This window comes from Aegilops tauschii, chromosome 6 (assembly GCF_002575655.3).
Source record: "Aegilops tauschii subsp. strangulata cultivar AL8/78 chromosome 6, Aet v6.0, whole genome shotgun sequence".
Lineage (NCBI taxonomy): Eukaryota > Viridiplantae > Streptophyta > Magnoliopsida > Poales > Poaceae > Aegilops > Aegilops tauschii.
In genome coordinates this window covers 255,064,847-255,086,589 of record NC_053040.3, presented here as the reverse complement: position 1 = coordinate 255,086,589, position 21,743 = coordinate 255,064,847, and positions in this window count along the sequence as shown.

The following is a 21,743-nucleotide window of genomic DNA, read 5'->3' as shown; positions in this document are numbered from 1 at the left end:
TTTCCGAACACATAATTGTATGTGCATTGCAACAGGTTATCGGATGAGTCCAATCAATAATAGAACTACTATTTGTACTAGCTTCACATGCTTCGCATGTCGGGCGGGTGTTTTTACTGTAGCTGCGAATCCCACCATCCCAAGTCCTCGGATGAGTACAGTAGAAATTGCATTCTGATGTTTGGGTTCAAACTTTCAAAACTGCTGCACCATCTCTACGTCTACGTATACGTAATACAACAAGTTTTAAACTTGAGACCAGCCATCCACCCTCACAAAGAACACTTTTTAACCATAGACTCCAGGATATTTTGCCACAATGTGAGGTGGGCCATATGTTAATGTGTTTGCTGGACGTAACCAACACCTCGAATCCTCGATATATAGTAGGGTGGCATGGGCCAGAACAAGCATTCACGTTGAGGAGTATGACACACGCCACCAGCACGACTTCCATCTAACACCATATTTCTTGGAGTCTGTGCTACAACTATCTCTTCAACCTCCTCGTTTCTCTAACTCAGCCATCGCGCAGCGGCCGAGGTGGGGGTTTGCCGATAGTCGGTTTCCTCAACTGTGGTCCCACTTGTAAGGCCAACTCCAGCGCACGACCCCAAACAGACGTCCGTTTGGCCCGGATTGTGTCCTTTTGGGTAGGGCAATGGGGTCGTGTCCGGGCCATTTCTCGGATGTGGTGGCCGAGGGCCCAACGCACGGACGCATCCCTGCCGCGTACATTTTTCTTTGCAAACACATATCTTTTTTTCATCATTGATTTTTGGTACATGGAAATACATCACCAAATTTTGACTAGAAAAGCATGACCAAAGAAAACAAGAACCACAAGAATAAATTTTAGAAGATATCCAACTTCCATAGCTGCCCCTGTAAGTTGGATTAGTGCCTTCTCGATGCATTCATTGTTGATCTGCGGAGGCTCGATCTTGCATGCTTTATCTCTTCTTCGAGTGTAAACAAGTAGACGTTGCTTCCTCGCATCTAGTCTCATGTGTAGCCGCTATTCTATCAATAAGTGCACTAGTCTCATCTCTAGCCTCTATGCTAGCTAAAAGTGCTAGAACATCTACTAAATTACGCCCTATCAATATATTGATGTACTCTTCTTCCCAATACCAAAAGTTGCATCCATCCTACACAATGAATTTTTTTGAATTTTTTTGCCTCTAGATCTTGAAAGCCCCGTAACTTTATTTTTATTTTTTTGATATATTTTGAATTTTGAAGGCGGGAAGATAGTAATGGCGCACCATGGGCAGGTGCGCCATTACTGAGTTTGTTTTTTTTAATTTTTTTGCCTCTCCGGATCTTAAAAGCCCCATAACTTTTTTTCCTGTTAGGTTTTTGAGGATTCTGAAAATGTTTAACAGGGTTCCCCCCCGGTTAAATTCGGATGTATCTTTTCGAGTAGATGATTTTTCATATAAAAAACTTTTTAATCCGAGTTCGTATGCAAAAGTTATGCCCATTTTACAAATTCCAGAGAGATTTTGCAAATAAAGTCGAAATTCATATTTGTAAATTTTCCCAACAACTAGACCACATATCACATGGGAAACTTATTTTCTTTTATTTTTTTTGACATTTCCATCATTTTCTTTTATTTTTTTTAAACTGAAAAGGCGGTCCACCGGGGGGGGGTGCATTTGGTGGAATTTTTGCGTCAAGTTAGTAATGGCGCACCGTGGGAGTGGTGCGGCATTACTAGTTCAACTAGTAATGGCGCACCACTCCCACGGTCCGCCATTACTAGTTTTGAAAAAATTAAAAAAAATGAAAAAAAATTGAATTTTTTTTTACTAGTGGCGCACCGTGGATGTGGTGCGCCATTACTAGGCCATTACTAGTTTAACTAGTAATGGCGCACTATCCCCTGGTGCGCCATTACTAGTTTTGAAAAAAAAATAAAAAAATTGTTACTAGTGGCGCACCGTGGATGTGGTGCGTCATTAGTATTTGGACACTAATGGCGCACCAACACATGGTGCGCCATTAGTATATAGTAGTGGTGCACCACATGTCTGGTGCGCCATTAGTGTCCATATCATCTATAGCCCTTTTCCTAGTAGTGTGATGTATGTTTTGGTGATCAAATTGCGGGTTCCGTGACCTTGGGAATCTATGCATAGGGGTTGGCACACGTTTTCGTCATGACTCTCCGGTAGAAACTTTGGGGCACTCTTTGAAGTTCTTTGTGTTGGCTGAATAGATGAATCTGAGATTGTGTGATGCATATCGTATAATCATACCCACGGATACTTGAGGTGACATTGGTGTATCTAGGTGGCATTAGTGTTTTGGTTGATTTGTGTCTTAAGGTGTTATTCTAGTACGAACTCTACGATAGATCGAACGGAAAGAATAGCTTCGTGTTATTTTACTACGGACTCTTGAATAGATCGATCAGAAAGGATAACTTTGAGGTGGTTTCATACACTACAATAATCACTTCGTTTGTTCACCGCTATTAGTGACTTTGGAGTGACTCTTTGTTGCATGTTGAGGGATTGTTATATGATCCAATTATGTTATTATTGTTGAGATAACTTGCACTAGTGAAAGTATGAACCCTGGGCCTTGTTTCAATGCATTGCAATACTGTTTTCGCTCACTTTTATCATTAGTTACATTGCTGTTTTTATAATTTCAGATTACAAAAACCTATATCTACCATCCATATTGCACTTTTATCACCATCTCTTCGCCGAAATAGTGCACCTATAAAATTTACCATTGTATTGGGTGTGTTGGGGACGCAAGAGACTATTTGTTATTTGGTTGCAGGGTTGCTTGTAGAGACCATCTTCATCCTACGCCCCTCACGAATTGATAAACCTTAGGTCATCCACTTGAGGGAAATTTTCTATTGTCCTACAAACCTCTGCACTTGGAGGCCCAACAACGTCTACAAGAAGAAGGTTGTGTAGTAGACATTAGCTGGCTATAAGAGTACTACTTTTTCTCATCTTCTCTCTCTGTTTCTTCATATTTATTGTATCAGCCTAGGAATCTGCATATAGCTAGGCTCTTGCATGAGAGCCCACTCCTCTCACTTTTTCATCTCTCTTTCCTCCACATAGGCAAAATTGACATGTAAGCGGGCTATAAGCCTGCTATTGTACTTCTTCTAAGATGACTTATACACCTAGACGGAGGGCGTAGTCTCAACTCATTGGATGCATACGCACCCCACGTCTCGTATTGGGTGATTTCTTTTTTCTTGGCAAAAAACTGGGAACGAGGTCGGTAGTTAATGCACCACGCCTAAAAGTTTTGGGATTACTATTTGGTTTTCGTAACGTGACTAATGCACCAGTACGGAGGGAGTACAATAGTAGTCTTTGATTGCAATTTTTGTTGGTAGCTTACCAAGCTGAGTGCTCGGTGAGTACAATAGTAGTCTGATTGATGAGACTTTAGATTTTAGCTCTCTACCGGAAGGAATAAAACAATACACCATGTATTTATTTACAGAGGGAGTAGTAGATTTTTTGTGACATGCATTACTAGATATTGCTAGTCAAATACTAAATCCAGATGGACGTAGTAGCACTAGTACGCGTCGGTGCTACACAAACGGTTTTTAACCCCTTTCCGTGATGGCATTTGGATCTGTCGCCAAGTGAGTGTGGGCAATATGGGGGTCCTTCCCACACGACCTAGAAACCGTCGGGGATATGCCCTCCTGGCACACACGCTTGGCAAAACAAGGTCTGTGCGACCGGCGGGTGCTGAAATACAGAAATACGTACAGTAGAGCTAAAAAATATAATTATACAGGAAAAATTGTTTCTGGTCGCAAGTACATCCCACACAGTCAGTCCCCGCTAAACGTTTTCGTTCGTATGTACATCCCACACAGTCGCTCCAAGGAAAGCGTTTCCGTTCACAGGTACATCACACACAATTTTTCCTGTTAAATCGTTTGTGATAGCGTTGCCATTGCACATGATATTAATAATTTTATCGTTTGCGTTATTGAATGCATCACACAAGGTGCGTAGAAGAAACTGTGTGGCAAAGGTTGTCCATCACACATAGTTTTTATGTAGTTTTCAAGAGAAAGTCGTGTGTGAAGTGGAGATTGATCACACATGTAGTGGATCCTAGAAACGTTTCTAATCTCCACGCATATCAAAGACATTTCGCTTTCGCAAACCGTGTGCAGTGTAATCCCTAATTAATCCCTAATTTAAAAATCACATGTTTTGAATTTGAAAGTAGGCAATCACTTATTTCATATCCAACCATGTTTATTACAAATATAGGTTCAACCACGAATGCATAATTCGATGCACAGGTACATATACTGAAGAACTACAGAAGCACCAAGTAAAGAATGATGAACCACAGTAGTACTAAAGACTGTGAAGAGAGATGCGAAAAACATTCTGGTTGCTGGAGAAAGTGAAGCGGAATGCCCATATTGTGCCCTCCTCCATGCGTAATGCGTGCACGACTCTAGGCCAACCCCTTGTGATGGCTGCCCGTCCATCCTTCACTGTCTTCATTAGGACTTCTCGATGCTCATTGTAGTCTGGATGAAATACTTTAACCTTCATTGCGTGTCCACCAATCATGTACTTTGCGAGGTAATCTTGAGTGAATTGCTTCGGGAACTACTGGGAGCAAAAAAGATTCAGACATTGTTGTCTAATAAATCATTATGGGCAGTAAAAAGAGAAGGCTGCAGAGTTTGTAGTTACCATCCTATAGCTCACTGTTGTGTTTGATAGAGCATAAACAAATAATTTGCTTGCCACCATTTGTATCTTTTTGCTAATAATCCTTATCAATTTCCTCACTTGCTGCTTGTTCATCAATATCTCATTGCCCAATACGCAAAATGGATCGATGTGGAGATCCTTGCCAAGGGCATATGTACCTAAAAGCAACAAGTCAATATTAGAAGCTAACTAGTGTCCAGGCCTGGATCTATATGCACTACATTATGGTACGACGGGGGGAGTACAAGCCGAGGGATGAAGCTAACCTCGGCAGAAAATGGTGGCCACTCCCACTGTTGTCCTGCATAAGTAGTGGAAAGGCATGATAAGTACAGCAACCTTAACATCAAACAAATATAGCAAAGGTAGACAACATCATCTCCAAATGATAGCTTGAATGTGTTGGTTTCAGCATGCTATTAAAGCAGATATAAAATGGAAGGCAATGTTACCGACAGCAGGCATAATAGCCATCAAATATTGCAATTCAAACTGGTATGGTTGAAAATGAATAGAACGTAGGTAATGCTTAAACATCACACTGGATAAATGTGTAAAACTGAAATAAAGGGCATGTGTTAACTACACCAGGAATAACTGGAACCAAATATAGCCGTTCAAACCGGTATTGATGTAGTCGAGCGGCACAGTTCTGACTTGCACATAATGAACAACACATTGTGAATGACTGAAATAAACAAGGCATAAATGACCAGTATAACAACCAAATATAGCCATTCAAAACTGGACAGAGTCTCACTACAACCAACCTAATAAGCAGATAAAGATAAACAAGGCATCTGCTTGATAACTTGACAAATGCTAAAAAAGCAACCTAACAACCAAATACAGGTAAACAAGGCATCTGCTTGATAACTGGACAAATGCTCACTGCAACCAAACTGCGAACCAAATACAGATAAACAAGGCATCTGCTCGATAATTGAAAAAATGCCTACTCCAACCAACCTAACGACCAAATACATATAAACAAGGCATCTACTCACTATAAACAACCAAATATAGCCATTCGTGAAACTGAAGTGGACAATTCATACTTAAACATCACATGGACCTATTGAACAATACATTTTTGCATAACTGAAATAATTAAACACGGCACATTTAAAGCACCGCACGGCAAATGCTACTACAACAAAGGGTATGGGTTGGCAAGCTAGAAAAGGTAAGATTTGCTGATAGAATGTTGGCTCACATTTCATGGACGGGATCCTTCCAGTTGGAAGAGCACAGACCCATGGTGCGCTCTCTGATGTCACAGATGGGCTATTACACCTTGGAAGAACCTTCGTGGCTGTCCTCCTCGTGGTCATAGCCGTGGTCGATGAGATCTGACTTGGCAATTGAGGATCCCAAGCCTCAACTGTAGAACGTGTCCTTCAGAAATGACAAAATGGGATCGATGGCATATAAAGCTCGCAAATCCTTGACCGCTTGGCGGAGGAGATCAGCGGCAGGGCCGTCGAAGAGATCGACGGCGGTTGAACTAGAGGGATTGGGGAAGGACCACTTAACCTGTGACATGGCCCGCATGAAGCCGTCGGTGTGGACGAGCTTGATGTCGTAGCCAGCTTTCACGAGATACAGTAATATGCTAGCCCGCTGACATGAAGCCTCCGGCATGGCAACGTAGTCAACATCTTTGCCGGCTTCCGCAGCGACGTGTTGCTCCGGGATCGACAGGTCGGGGCGAACGTCGGCCACCTCGCCAACGTCCGCCGGAGAGGCCATGATAAACCTCTTCTTGGCCGAACGCTCGTCGGGCTTCCCGGGATACGTGGTCGAGCTTCGGCTGTGACATTCTGGAGCAGGGGATGTGCATCTGGCGCTGGCCTCATCTAAAAACTCAAGGGAGTGGGGCGACAGTATGGTAACCTAAACTTTATTATCTAAGCTAGGAGGAACGGGCAGACCGGGAGGGGTTGGCGGCCGCCGCGAGCTTAGGTTCGAGGGGGCGAGGGGGTGGGTGGGGGACTATGGAGGGGGGTTTGGTGTTTGAGGATACGCCACAACTACTAAATTTTTTAGTAATGGTGGGTGGAGATGGTGGTGGACGAAGGAGGGTGATGGTTCAAATCCCTCGGCTACTGCAATTTTGCTATAACGTCGGTGCTAGAGGAGTGTGGGCGACGGTTGAAGTATGACGGCTACTAAAATTTGAGTATTGGAATTGATGTGGGGCCGGAGTGCCCAATATCGCGCACGGTCCAATTACAATATGCGTGTATGATAATAAGGAAAAGTGGCACGGATCCGCCGATTTTTGCAACGCTCAAGGCAGGTAGTCTGTTTTTTATATTTCTAGATAGCTGGTCTATTGCACACGGTTCGTGCTAATTTCCAAATAAACTTACCCGCCTTTAGCTTGCACAGGTGGTGGTTTTACAGTGCACTTGCATCGGACACGGTTAAGCCCGTACCTCCACCCTTTGCTCGCGCTTGCGCAGTCGTGGTGATTTCAGCACACTTGCATCGCACACGGTTGAGCCAGTACCTCCACCTTAATTTGCTCGCACTTGCGCGGTTGTGGTGATTTCAGTGCACTTGCCTCACACACGATTGAGCCAGTACCTCCAACTTAATTTGCTCGCGCTTGCGCAGGCATGGTGATTCACATCACACTTGTATCGCACATGGTTAAGATATTTTACCCCGTGTCCGTTGAGCGTCATCAGAGTCTTTGCAGCAAAAAATAACGTTAGAGAGGGTCAAAAGACAGCCAGACCAGCATGTGGCCCAAATATATATGAGTGAAGAGGGTGGTCTGTGATGTTCAAAGTTCCAATGCACAACTTTGACCGCGTGGGTCCATGGTTGGGCGCGTTGTTGAAGATCGAGGAGAGGGGCCAGAAGTCAAGAACCACCTGGAAGTGGCCAGATATATGTACAAATATTGGGGATGTTTAAAACTTTAAATACACAATGCATAACTTTGGTGGCACCTGTCTCGCAAACCCGAAAGCACCCTAACAACCACCCAGCTAGGATATATATAATGACATAATGTCGTACGTAGCTAGGATGCTTGGCCCACCACTATCGGCGTTCTGGGAACGGGGGTCCCCAGACTTGCTTGCCTGCGGCCCACGGCGTGGCTATGCTGGCGGGCCTGTGCGGCCCATCTTCACCAACAAGGCATTCAAGACCCTCGCGAGGCGGACGACGCAAGACCTCCTCAGGAGCGACCTCTCCAGGAAGGCTTGCGAGGAGCGGAGATATCAAGGCGGGGCACACCTCGCGAGGCTCTCGTGACGTGAGCCATGACAACCGGCACCAGGCGGGCGCCAGCACACGCAACGTCCTTGTTTCCTCTTTGGTGCTAAGGAGGCAGGCGCAGGTGCGGAGTACCGAGGCATTATGCAAAGGTTTCCATATCGGTGCGACGAGACCAAGACCAGCAGGACTGCAAGACGGAGGTCACTGTGGAGCCCAAGACGGGGTCACCACCAGAGCCTTTTGCAGGCGAAGACCGCTTTTGTCAGGATAGCTTGTACTAGCTGTCCCCTTTCAAATTCGCCCGCCGTTGTTGTCTCCCTTCCCGCTCAATATTTGGGGAGAGGACCAGGGCCTATATAAGTAGAGCTAGCCACCACAGTAGAGGCTGGTCGACCCGATCGAGTTCTCATCCACAAATCCACAGAGCACAAGAACACCTCAACCTCAGGAGGCTGTTCTTCCCCTTGTACAGTTCTTCATCAGCCCAAGAGGCAATCCACCACCACACACTGGAGTAGGGTATTACACCACAACGGTGGCCCGAACCAGTATAAATCTCGTGTCTTTCCGTGTTGTGAGTTTGTCAAGTTCGTTCGCGAGATCTTAGCGAGCTAGGGCGTAGATCGGTAGGAGGGAAAGAACTTCGCGTGCACCCCAGAGTTTGAACCTTAAGGGTTTTTCCGGAACCCCACATCCGACATTTGGTGCACCAGGGAGGGGTGCGCCGTAGCTTCCCTTCCGTCGATTCGTTGCTCTGTCGCTCCATCGTCTGCATGGCGGACGCTCGCCGCGCTCGAGCTGAGCACCGGGCTGCTCTCACCGCCCGCGTTGCTCAGACAGCTCCCGTCCGTGGGCCACCTCATCGTTCTCCGTCTCCTGCCGCCAACGCCGCCACCAGCCCGGCGGGGCACGAGCAGCAACCGTCCTCGCTGCACCCATCGGAGCGGTAGGACGGCCGCACCGCCACTCCATCGCTGACCCCGGCCGGTTCCTTGTCCCACGCACGTCGCGCTCCCATGGACGCACAGGCCGCGCTCCTCATGGCGAACAAGCTCCTGCGCTATCGCCCGGTCGACGACCTCTATGAAGACTGGCACGACTGCGTCGCCGAACTCGTCTGCGCCGTAGGGGGCTCCTCGGTGCCGTCCCACTCTCTGCCTCACCCTCCGCCTGCCACGGGTGGCGTGGCTTATGGAGCGCCTCCACCACCTCTGCCCCAGGACTGTGCCTTGGCACCAAGGCGCGCGGCGCCACGGCATGATCCACCATGCCCGGTGCCCGCTCGCGAAGAGAGAAGCTGCCAAGAAATTCCTCGGCCGCGGGAAGCTGCACCTGCGCTCCCCGCGCCACCTCGCCAAGACCGCGCGCTACCGGCGGTAGCGGCACGCGGGCCTCACCAAGACCAAGCTCCACCTCCGAAACGGGCCCCGGCAACCACGGCTAGCTGCCGCGCCTTCACCCACGAGCTGCGTTGTGTCGCCTGGCCAGGCAAGTTCAAGCCGGACCTGCCTCCTCGCTACGACAGCACCGCCGACCCCGCGGAGTTCCCACAGCTCTATGAGCTGTGCATCGAAGCGGCCAACGGTGACGAGAAAGTCATGGCGAACTGGTTTCCTATGGTTCTCAAGGATGGTGCCCGCTCCTGGCTCCTGAACCTGCAGCACGGCTCGATCTCCTCCTGGGATGAGATGCGCGACCGCTTTGTTGCCAACTTCCAGGGTACACGCGACCGCCCGTCAGCCGCGGTTGACCTGCGCCGCATCAAGCAACAACCAGGAGAGACCCTCCAGAAGTACATCCAACGCTTCAACAACACTCGCCTCAAGATCCCCAAGGTCACGGACGAGGCCATCATCTCCGCATTCTCTGACGGCGTTCGCGACATCAAGATGAAGGAGGAGCTCGCTATCCACGAGGAGATGTGCACATCCCAGGAGCTGTTCAACTTGGCAACCAAGTGCGCAAGAGCTGAGGAGGGGCGCCTTTCCCTCCTTGAGCTGCCAGCTGCGGGTGCAGAGGAGAAGAAGGCCAAGGCCAAGGACGTGAATCGCAAGGAAGCAGCTGTGCTCGCAGCGGAGCTAGACACCAAGCGGGGGAGGTACCAGCCCGAGTCATCTAAGGGCAGCTGACCGTTCTACGCTTTCCACAACCAGAACACCCACAACACCAGCGACTGTCAAGAGCTCAGAGCCATTCGCGAAGGACGCTTCGGTCGATGCCCCGAGCGCAGCGACTTGGGCTACGGCCGAGGAGGAGGACGTGGAGGCGGACGCTGGGATGACCGTTGCCCGCGCCAGGAGTGGCGCGACAGGCCTCGTGAGGACCGCTGGCAGGACCATCCTCGCGAGGGTGCCTGGAGGGACCTGCCTCGCGAGGATCGTCCTTAGGGCAACGCCGGTCTTCCCCCGCTGCCACCACCACCAAGAAGGAATGACGATCACCACCAGGACGAGGGGGCTGGGGGCTTCCAGGAGTCGCGTGCTATCGCCTGCATCTTGGGTGGCGCTCAGGCTCCAGCCTCTCAGCGCATCTTCAAACAGTTCGCTCGTGAGGTGAATGCGGTCCTCCCCAAGCTCGAGGCCACGCGCCCGCTCAGGTGGTCCCAGTGCGCCATCACCTTCAACTCGGCAGATCAGCTCAAGTGAGCAGCCACCGCTGGTGCCCTCCCGATGCTTTGTTCACCAGTCATCAGCAATGTGCAGTTTAACAAGACCCTCATCGACGGCGGCGCAGGGCTCAACGTCCTATCCGTCGACACGTTCGACAACCTCCAAGTCCCGTATGAATAGCTTCAGCCTACCAAGCCTTTCTCAGGAGTGACCGACGTTTCCAACACACCGATAGGGCAGGTCCGCCTGCCTGTCACCTTCGGGGATCGCAAGAACTACCGCACCAGCTCATCAACTTCGATGTCGCGCACATCCGCCTGCCATACAACGCCATCCTCGGGTATCCGGCCCTGGCCAAGTTCATGGAAGTCACCCACCACGGCTACAACGTCCTCAAGATGCCGGGAAGCGGCGGAATCATCATGGTCCCATGTGAAGAGAGAGATGCGGTGTGCTCCCTCGAGTGCGCCTTCCAAGCTGTAGCAATCGACGACCCCGACAGCAAAGGCGAGGGCCCTCCTGAGGCCCTCCCCAAGAAGAAGAAGCAGCTGCGCCGTGCAGGATCTCAGGAGGGTTGTGACGCAGCTGGAGGCTCGTCAGGATCAGCGCCCGCTCCAGTGGCGCCTCCCTCCATCGCATTGGAAGGCGCGCCCGGCGCCCTCCTCGGGCAGGGCTCGGGGGCTCTCTTCTGGAGGGCCTTGGACCATGCCAACCTCATGAGGGAGGCGCTTGGGCACCACTTGGAGGCGTGCTTCGCGACACGTTTCCCTTAGGAGAACACAGGGCGAGGAGTGCCCACCACTCAGGAGTTCATCACCAAGACCACTCAAGAACTACAAGACGCAAGGACCATGCGCGGCGACTGCCGCTCACAAGGCGCAGCTCCCCATCCAGGCGAGGATGTCAGGCTGCGCGTCTGCATCGACGTTCCAGGGCTCAACAGGGCCGCATCTCAGGAGCTTTTCTGGCCTTCGCGTGTGGGCCGTTGCGAGGGCCCACCACACAGCTACGTTCGCATGCCCTTCGGCTTGCTGAGCGTGGCGTCAGCCTATCAGCGCAGCATGCGACGTGTCCCGGCGGCTCAGGAGGCCAGGTACCATGCCGTCCTGGCGGAGATGGAGACGGTCTTCAGGGAACCACCTAAGCCCCTAGAGCCTCCCGAGGCTCAGGGCCCCGGTGGCTCGTGAGTAGCCATTCCTTCGCCGCATCACTGCAGCTGCCCCAACTCTCCTTCGTCAACAGAACCAGGTGACATTTTCCAAGTTCGTTTAGCCGGGAGCGCCCCACGGGCTGCATTATTCCCGGGCCGCGTGGATCTGTCCCTGTGGCATGTATCCCTTTTGCTTATGTCTTTAGCTTACCTGGTTGGGGGCGCCCGTCGGGCTGCTTCATCCCCAAGCCACTCAGGCCTCACCTAGTGGCATGTATCTTTATGCACTTACCCAAGTTGATTTGTCTTCCATGCTTAATCTGCCTGTGATTATCGTCTGCTCGGTTGCCACCCGCCACGGGTCCACCCCTCTATGATGCAATCCGCTTGCGCGTTAAAAGGGGGGCTCCTGAGCATCGCGAGTCAGGAGCTCTTACTGGCTCTCCAGTCCTCACCCCACGGCCTTGACCATGGCATCGCGACCTGGCATACCAGCGGCGGCTGAGCTCGCTCGAGGGCCAGGACCTGAGGATGTAGAGCGCTTGCACCTAACCGTCTCGCACGAGCACACAACCATCAAAGACTCAAGACCAGGCGCAACCCGCCTTGAGGTAGGACCTCGTGAGTCCCGCACTGGCTCACAAGTGCCCAGATACACCTCGCAGCCCTGCCGTGCAAGCCACGTGTCAGGGCGGGGCTGTACACGCCCCGGGGGCTCCTCCCGGAGGGGGCCCCCCCTCGCACGCCCAAGTGGAAGCACCATGCTCGGCGCTGGCCGTCGACACTGCCGAGGAGCGGCTATGCCCGTGCACAAGCGGAAGCACTATGCTCCGCGCTGGTGATAAACAACTGAGGGCGGCCCCACGGTCTTACCAACCTCAAGGAGCCCCAGAGCTCAGCGTCCTGCCTCGCCGCAACGCCTCCCCTCGGGAAGAGCCGCGCGAGGGGACTGGACCCGGGGGCTACGCTTGGGTCACGCCCAAGCATATGCCAGCCAACCAGGCCTCCCGGGCCTGGGGGCTGCGCTCGGGTCATGCCCAAGCGCAAGCCGCCCAAACGGGTCTCCCGCACCTGGTCATCGCACGCCCCTCCGGAGGCCTCGGCGAGGGCAGGTATGGAAATTGTTTGCACGTCAAGGGGGACTCCTGAACATCGCGACTCAGGAGCCTGACTGGTCACGTAGCCCCTCACTCCTTTGTCCGTCCTGGTCTCCGGTTGGCCCAATAGCGGTTGAGGTATGCGTGGGGCCGGGCTCTGCCGACATAGAACATTAGTCTATCCTCGCGTACTCTCCCTATAAGCTGTTTGCGCGTCAAGGGGGACTCCTGAGCATCGCGACTCAGGAGCCTAACTGGTCACGTAGCCCCTCACTCCATAGTCCGTCCTGGTCTCCGGTCGGCCCAATGGCGGTCGAGGTATGCGTGGGGCCGGGCTCTGCCGACGCAGAACACAAAGCGGATAGGAAGGAAATCGCAAAATCTCGAAGCAAATATTACAAAACATATTGTCCTCACAATATCAAATGAAAGTTTAACGCCTCCGCGAGGCCTGATGCATGTTACAGGGACAAAACCGGAGATCAGCTGCAGCTCACCCCTGGACACCGCCATCGCCTGCTGAAGGTGCTCCTCCTTGGGTAGCGACGCCTTCACCTGCACCACCAGCCACGAGATCGGCGGCATCGCCGGACAAGGGCGCGGAGGCAAAGCCGCGGAACCACTTCAGCAGAGCCTCTACCTGACCTTGCACGGCTGCGGCGGCGGCTTCGCAGTGATCTTCGGCCACAGGCTCCAGCAGCTCGTCAAGACAAGCGTTGGGGTCCCGAAGGTGCAGGTGGCTGAAGACGCGAGTCAATGCAGCTGAAGACACGACGCGAGCTTCTGCCTCTACCATGGGACCGATACCATCCACAACCTCCTCATGCGCCTTCAACAAGGGAGGAAGCAGCAGGGCGGGACCGTCCTCGTCAGTGGACAGCAGCCTCTCCCAGCCGTGCTCGTAGAGTGTCTTCAGTGCCTTGCGAGACCTCTCCTTGAGATCGGCAAAGGCCAGGCGGTCTTCGGCCAAGACTCGCGCCTTGGCGTCAAGATCGGCTTCCCTCGCCTTCACCTTCCACTCCAGCTCCTCCAACCGGCTGCGCTCGGCGACCTGTGTCTTCCCCAACTCCTCCAGCTCAGCATCGCGGTTCTTGATGGCGTCCTCCTGGGCCTTCATCTCCTCGTCCTTCACCAGGCGGCTGCTTGCTTCTTCGGCATGCTTGTCGCGCAGGTCCTTCAGCTCGTCCTCCAGCTCTTGGCAGCGGTCGCGGGCGGCCTTGGCGTCTTTCAGCGCCGCCTCACGATCGGCTGCGGCGTTGGCGGTGCTCTGCTTCTCCTTCTCGGAAGACGCCGCGGCCTGGCTCAGCGTCGCGCGGACCGCCAGGTCGGAATGAAGCCAGCTAGAGGCCAGCTCCAGGCACCCCGCCACCAGGCATGGGTCCGCGCTCAGGAGAACTGCCTGCAACTGGGTCATCTCCAAAAGAGCGCGCTCCAGAACAGCAGCATGAGCAGATGAACCTGGGAGTCGAGGTGCAGCAGTAGGAGGAGACGACGCCGTCACCAAGGCTTGGGAGACGGCGGGCTCCGGAGCAGCTGGGACCTCTTCAACCAGGCTAGACGCCGGCACTTCGGGAGCCAGCGGGGCCATGGGGGCTGACTCCTCTCGGCGATGTTCCTCCTGGCCTCGCGAAGACGACCGGGCTGGGGAGGTGCGGGCGCTGGCGCCTACTTTCTTAGCAGAAGAGGGCGCGGTCACCGTACCCTCTTTCCTCTTTTTCGCCGTAGGCAGCGGCTTGGGCAGCCAAAGACGAATGTCAGGAAGCAGCGACAAGAGCGAAAACAAGATGGAGGTCGAACACTTACTGATCCACCGCGAGATAGTTCCGCTTGGGGAGCTTAAAGCTTGAAAGCCTTGGAGCCTGGGAAGTGGGCGTGCGGGCCCCGGCGGCAGAAGCCGGCGCAGCAGGAGAGCTGGAGACAGCACCAGGCGACGCCAAGGCGGGGGCGACATCCCGAGGGATCAGTGACGACCTACTCCTCATCGGGACGACAGGCGGTTCCCCCTCCTCTTGGCGGACCTCGACTTCGGCGTCGTCAGGAAGGGCGCGGAGGATTTCATCTTTGCTCAAGGGGGAGTTCTCCCCCATCTCTTCGAGGGTCGCCTCCGAATCCCCCTCTTCTTCCTTTCCCCCGTCGGACTCGTCGGAGGACACCTCCACCAGCTTCGGTGCTGCTGGGGCTCCGGAAAGCAGAGGCGGCACCAGCCCGCATGCGTCGAAGGTCGGCCTGGAAAGCACAAGCGGCTCCCAATCCTTGCGGAGGAACAAGGGAGCGAAGGCGCTCGGCGGGTACTCCTAGTTGTCCCCGACCAGGAGGCGTAGGACATCAGCCATTTCGTCGCCAAGCAGGGCCCCTGGCCTCAGGCGGGTCTTGTCTTCTTCATCTCCGACCTCCCACAAGAGGCGCGACCGTGCCTGGAGCGGGGCGACGCGCAGCATCAAGAATTCCCTCAGGAGCATGGCCCCTGTGACCTTCGCCGCCTTCGCGTTGCCTGGCTTCAGGTCGGTCTGCATCTGCCCCAGCACAGACGACGCCCGCTCATCAGTGAGCTTCTCGCAGGGCCACCCCTTGTTAAACTGGGGCGCCTCCGTTGGCAAGGCTAAACGTGGATGGGCGCGCTTGGCATCCATCATGACCTATTTCGCCCGGATATTGTCGGCCCTCTTCCCGGTGCTGGAGATTGAGTTGGCCTTGCCAGATGCGATGAAATTGGCGCACCCGGAGATATGTCCCTCGCTGACGCGAAGGAAGAAGAAGTGGCGTAGATGCGCCACGGATGGCATCACGCCCAAGTACGGCTCACAGTAGTAGGCGAAGATGGACAGGAGGAGGATAGAGTTGGGGCGGATGTGCAACGCCTGCAACCCGTAGTGGTCAAGGACCTCAAAAAAGAAATCGGAGAAGGGGGGAACCAACCCGACGACGATGCTGCTCGAGAAGAAGGGGAAGAAGGTGTTTCCCTCAGGCTTCGCCACGTCAGAGGCAAGCCGGAGCTCCGTCTTCCCCCTTCGTTGCTCTCCCCCGCCGTCAGCAGACGCATGGAGACGAGGCTCTTTTCCGTGACGGTGGGCGCTTCAAGAGCTGGCTCATACCAAGCCGGCGCCGAGTAGGTCTTGGTCTCGCGTGGCGCCATGGGTCGCAGATGCGGAGCAGGATTGGAGCAGATCTGGAGGTACCGGTTGTGGGGAGGGAGAAAGGGGATCTGGAGCAAGGCGAGGAAGAAACAATGAAGGCAAACACTGTCTGCGCCAGCCAATTGTCCGGATGGGCAGTTGCCGAGGCCGTGTGGGGAAGTGGAGACGCCCACGTCCAATCAACCGCCACGCGTCGACCGAGGCCACAGGCTTTGGGGGCCCGGGGGGCTCCATTCTTGACCCTTGGCTTTGCAGCGAAGCCAAGCCCGAGCGCACCTTGGGCCCGGGGGCTACTGTCGGCGTTCTGGGAATGGGGGTCCCCAGACTTGCCTGCCTGCGGCCCACGGCATGGCTACGCTGGCGGGCCTGTGCGGCCCAGCTTCACCAACAAGGCATTCAAGACCCTCGCGAGGGGCCAAGCCTCGCGAGGCGGACGTCGCAAGACCTCCTCAGGAGCGACCTCTCCAGGCAGGCTCGCGAGGAGCAGAGATATCAAGGCGGGGCAAACCTCGCGAGGCTCTCGTGACGTGAGCCATGACGACCCGCACCAAGCGGGCGCCAGGCAGGCGCCAGCACGTGCAGCGTCCTTGTTTCCTCTTTGGTGCTAAGGAGGCAGGCACAGGTGCGGAGTACCGAGGCATCAGGCAAAAGTTTCCATATCGGTGCAATGATACCAAGACCAGCAGGACGCCAAGACGGAAGTCACCGTGGAGCCCAAGACGGCGTCACCACCAGAGCCTTTTGCAGGCGAAGACCGCTTTTGTCAAGATAGCTTGTACTAGTTGTCCCCTTTCAAATTCGCCCGCCGTTGTTGGCTCCCTTCCTGCTCAATATTCTGGGAGAGGACCAGAGCCTATATAAGTAGAGCTAGCCACCACAGTAGAGGCAGGTCGATCCGATCGAGTTCTGATCCACAAATCCACAGAGCACAAGAACACCTCAACCTCAGGAGGCTGTTCTTCCCCTTGTACTATTCTTCATCAGCCCAAGAGGCAATCCACCACCACACACTGGAGTAGGGTATTACACCACAACGGTGGCCCGAACCAGTATAAATCTCGTGTCTTTCCATGTTGTGAGTTCGTCGAGTTCGTCCGCGAGATCTTAGCGAGCTAGGGCGTAGATTGGTAGGAGGGAAAGAACTTCGCCCGCACCCCAGAGTTTGAACCTTAAGGGTTTTGCCGGAACCCCACATCCGACAGCCACCTCCAACTTCGTGTCAGCGGGGCGGATTCACGTAATGATCGATACTTTGGTCATACCTGCAGGTCGCCATGACCTACCTTAAGACGGACCAATGAATCTATCGTTTGGTCAAATGACAGTTGTTCTTGTCGATAAACAGCTTGGGCCAATAGATTGAACCATCATAAAACTCGCACGAGAGGGACCACAAAACCAGCATCTCTTGCATGCGGCCCAAAATGATGTACGTTTGGAAGGGGTGATGTGTGTGTTCAATATAGAATAATGTACAATTTAGATGTGGTGCCTACCTCTTGATACAGACAACAACCATGAAGGCAAGGTAATTAAGGACGAGATACGCAGGGTTTGATGTAGGTCGAACCCAGCAATCCGAGCATCTGGGAGGGAATCCTGACAACGCATGAGCTCGAGCTTTGATTGAGCGACATTTGACGGTGACCGGCCCTAACAGGAACTAGGAGGAATCCATTCATGGCCAACACATACCCCTCATTATCAGTCAAATGGATGATATATATACACTCGGGGAGCCCACAGATATGTGTGTCGTCACAAAAAACCGCACAAGGGAGACGTGGTCGATTAGACGACCCCGTATGCACTGCATGCGGCCCGAAAATATGCATGGGTACGATGGTGTATGATGTGTTTAAATCCAAAATGCACAACTTGGATGGGCCACCAACTACATTACAAACCGAACACTCTACCCGACTCCAAGCCTAGTTCAATACTTACGATATCAGTTTCCCAACTTCGAGGTGGCGGCCGGGGGGGGGGGGGTGGGGTCGTCCCACGCATACGCTCAAACTTTATTTTGTCTAGCATGGGACACATTTATATATATCTATACATCTATACACCTATATAGTGTGCGAATAACTTTGAAAGTTGGTCATTGGATGAAGCCAATCCGACGGTACAGAGATGGCAAATTCGAGCACTACTGGCCATTGGATATCATCTACATTCCACCAAATTCTGCCACGTGTACAATTAGAAGACTCCATGGTTGAACTTAAGCATAATGCACAAACCTCAAAACACAAGAACTTCTCCTTTGTTCTCTAGAATGTTCCATATCTTAATTGCCCAACCTTTTTGTCACTTTTTTTACCTTTACAATGCACAATTCCATGAATCTTAAATAACTCATAAAAATAGTAGGCTTATATAATCGCCATGACAGGTCTGGTCAATCATTCTTTAATTTTTTAGAGCAAAAAATAACCCATAAAAACATAGTCCACTATAGAGATATATATCTCTATAGTGACCGTGTCATGGCATTTAAATGAAGCTTAAGATATGCAACTTCCCACCAGGTCACCCATCCTTGTACTACTCCAGCCCGAGCATGCTTTACTTCTGCGTTCTATTCGGCTAGGCGCGGATGGGAAGCTGGCCCTTGCTGATAAGAATTGCCTCCTTGCCTTTAAGGTGTTTCACGCTGGTCACCCTATGGGACCTACTCCCTCCTATCATACACATTTGTGCTTTTAGAAACTGTGTGGGATATTTTACATGGCCGGTGTGTCGCCGCTAGCCTTCAATGAGCACTGAAACTGGTAGCGGGAAAACGATGGGAGAGAGGCGGGAAACCGATGAGAGGAGTGGCGAGAAACGGTAGCCTGTTTTGAATGAAAACCTAGTAGAGAAGGAAGCGTGAGTTACACGACGCATGTGCATAGTGCTTACCCATGTACCGCATGTGCTTGCGAAAGGGCTCAGGGTTGTCGTTTGATCTGGGAGCATCCAACGGTGCACACGTACGATCCATGGGGTTTGGGTTCTGGCCAATCAGAACGCACGACTCATATCGCACACGCAGCGGGGGGGGGGGGGGAGAATATCATACGGAAACCAACATTCGGTGGAAACCGGTGAAAACCACGAGAAAAAGATGTTTCGAAGTTTCAAAAAAATTTGAAAAAAATGCGGGATGTTAAGACGATGATGTTTTATTGCCACACAAAATTTCAAGTTGAAACACATTACAAGATGTGAGCTATGAAAAAGACAAAATCAGTGTTCAATAGTGCCGAATAGTAATGTCACTATTCAGGGCTGAATTTGTCTTTTTCATAGCTCACATCTCGTAATGTTTTTCAACTTAAAATTTTGTGTCGGAATAAAACGTCACCTTCTTAACATCCCAGATTTTTTTCAGATTTTTATGAAACTTTAAAATATGGTTTGCATAAAGTTTTGATTGAATATCTACTTTCGTTAGTGTACCTGTGCTATTTGAAAACATTTCGTGAGAAGAATCTCGGTTTTTAAATCCCCGTAAATCCAAAACTAAGCCGAAAATCGTGAAACCTGGCATGGTGTCACGACATGGCACTTAGATGTCGAGGAAAATTTTTCGTCCATCATGGCGCAAGTTTTATTACAAACCTCTTACAAATCGGAAGTTCTCTCAAAGAAGCCTCATGGTTCCAATAGGGAAACGTGTCCCCCTTGTGGGCAAAACGTAATCACTGCCTCTTTTCGCCTTGTAGTTTCTTCTACGGGCAACATGGAACGAGAGGATATCCGTGCTGAAATTTAAACTTATTCAGGGTTCGTTTGGCCTTTTTATACACTAATTGAGTTTCCTAGGCATTTAATGTCCATAATTCAAATCTGAACTACAAATACATGCTGTAGTTCACCAAAATGGCTAGAAATATTATACATGTGTCCTTGGGTGCATGTTTAGGTCCCATGCCAGGAATGGGAATGAATTACAACCGTACTGGTGTCATGGCTCGTCCTCAAACATTTTGAATCTCGGTTTTAAGTCCCCATAAATCCGAAACTCACCAGAAAGTCATCAAAGGTGGCATGGTGTCACGTCATGGCACATATATGTCAAGGTAAAAACATTATCCAATTTGGGACAAGCTTTATTACAAAACTCTTACAAAAACCGGAGCTTCTCTCAAAGAAGCCTCGTGGTTCCGATAGGGAAATGTGTTCCCCTTGTGGGCGAAACGTAATCACTCCCTCTTTTCGCCCTGTATTTTCTTCCACGGGCAACATGGAATGACACTATATCCGTGCTGAAATTTAAACTTATTTAGGGTTCGTTTGACCTTTTTATACACTTGTTGAGTTTCCTAGGCATTTAATGTCCATAATTCAAATCTGAACTACAAATACATGCTCCAGTTCACCAAAATGGCAAGAAAAATTATACATGTGTCCTTGGGTGCATGTTTACGTCTCATGCTAGGAATGGGAATGAATTACAACCGTACCTGTGTCCTAGCTCGTCCTCAAATATTTCGAATCTAGGTTTTTATGGCATCAAAGGTGGCATGGTGTCATGGCACATATATGTCGTTGTAAAAACATTGCCAATTTGGGCCAAGCTTTATTACAAACCTCTTACAAACCAGAGCCTGTCGCAAGAACCCTCGTGGTTTCGATAGGGAAATGTGTCCCCTTGTGGGCCAAATGATAATCACTCCTCTTCTAGCCTCGTATTTTCTTCTACACGCGACATGGAACAACTGGAGATTCACGCTGAACTTTGAAATTATTCAGGGTTCGTTTGACCTTTTTTATTCATTAATTGGGTTTTCTAGGCATTTAATGTTCATAATTCAAATTCGAACTATAAATACATGCTCCAGTGCACCAAAATGGCTAGAAAAAGCATACATGTTTCCTTGGGGTGCATATTTAGGTCCCATGGAACGGATGGGAATGAATTCAACCGTCTCGCCGTCCTGGCTTGGCCACAAACATTGCCAATCTTGATTTTTAAACCTCTATAAATCCAAAACTCACTAGGAAATCATGAAACTTGGGATGGTGTCACTACATGGTACATATAATTGTCCAATTTGGGCGAAGCTATATTACAAGCCTTTTACAAACCGGAGCCTGTCGCAACCCTCGTGGTTCCGGTAGGGAAACATGCCTCTCTTGTGGGCAAAACAATAATCGCTGCCTCTTCTCGCCTTGAACTTTCTTTTCTAGAGGAAACATAGAATAACAGGAGTGTCGGGCTAAAATTTGAAACTGTTCAGGATTCGTTTGGCCATTGTATATACAACCACATGCTCCAGTGAAGCAAAATGGGTGGGAAATCGTACATGTGTCATTGTGTGCATGTTTTGGTCTCATTTATGGAATGTGAATGAATTACAAACTTGTCGTCATCCTGAAACATTGAGATCTCACGTTTTAAATCCTAGTAAATCAAAAAGTCACCCGAAAAACATGAAACTTGGCACGGTTTCATGACATGACACATATATGCCGTGGTAAAAAAAATCATCCGGTTTGAGAAGAGGCGCACACATTAGTAGCCAACGAAGTTCTTTTTGAAACGAAAAGCTGACACGTTAATATCGCAAATGGTTGTATTGTATTAACCATGTCGAAATTTAACCATACTCCGTGGCGTGCGTGCAGCTGTTTGATTAGACGGGACGAGCGCGAGAAGTCCGCCGTGCAGGCTCGACGGGACGCATGCGAGCAGTCCGCCGCGCAGGCTCGATGGGACGCGTGCATCCTGTCCACCTCGCAGGCTCGACGGGACACGTGCGAGAAGCAAGGCCGCCCAT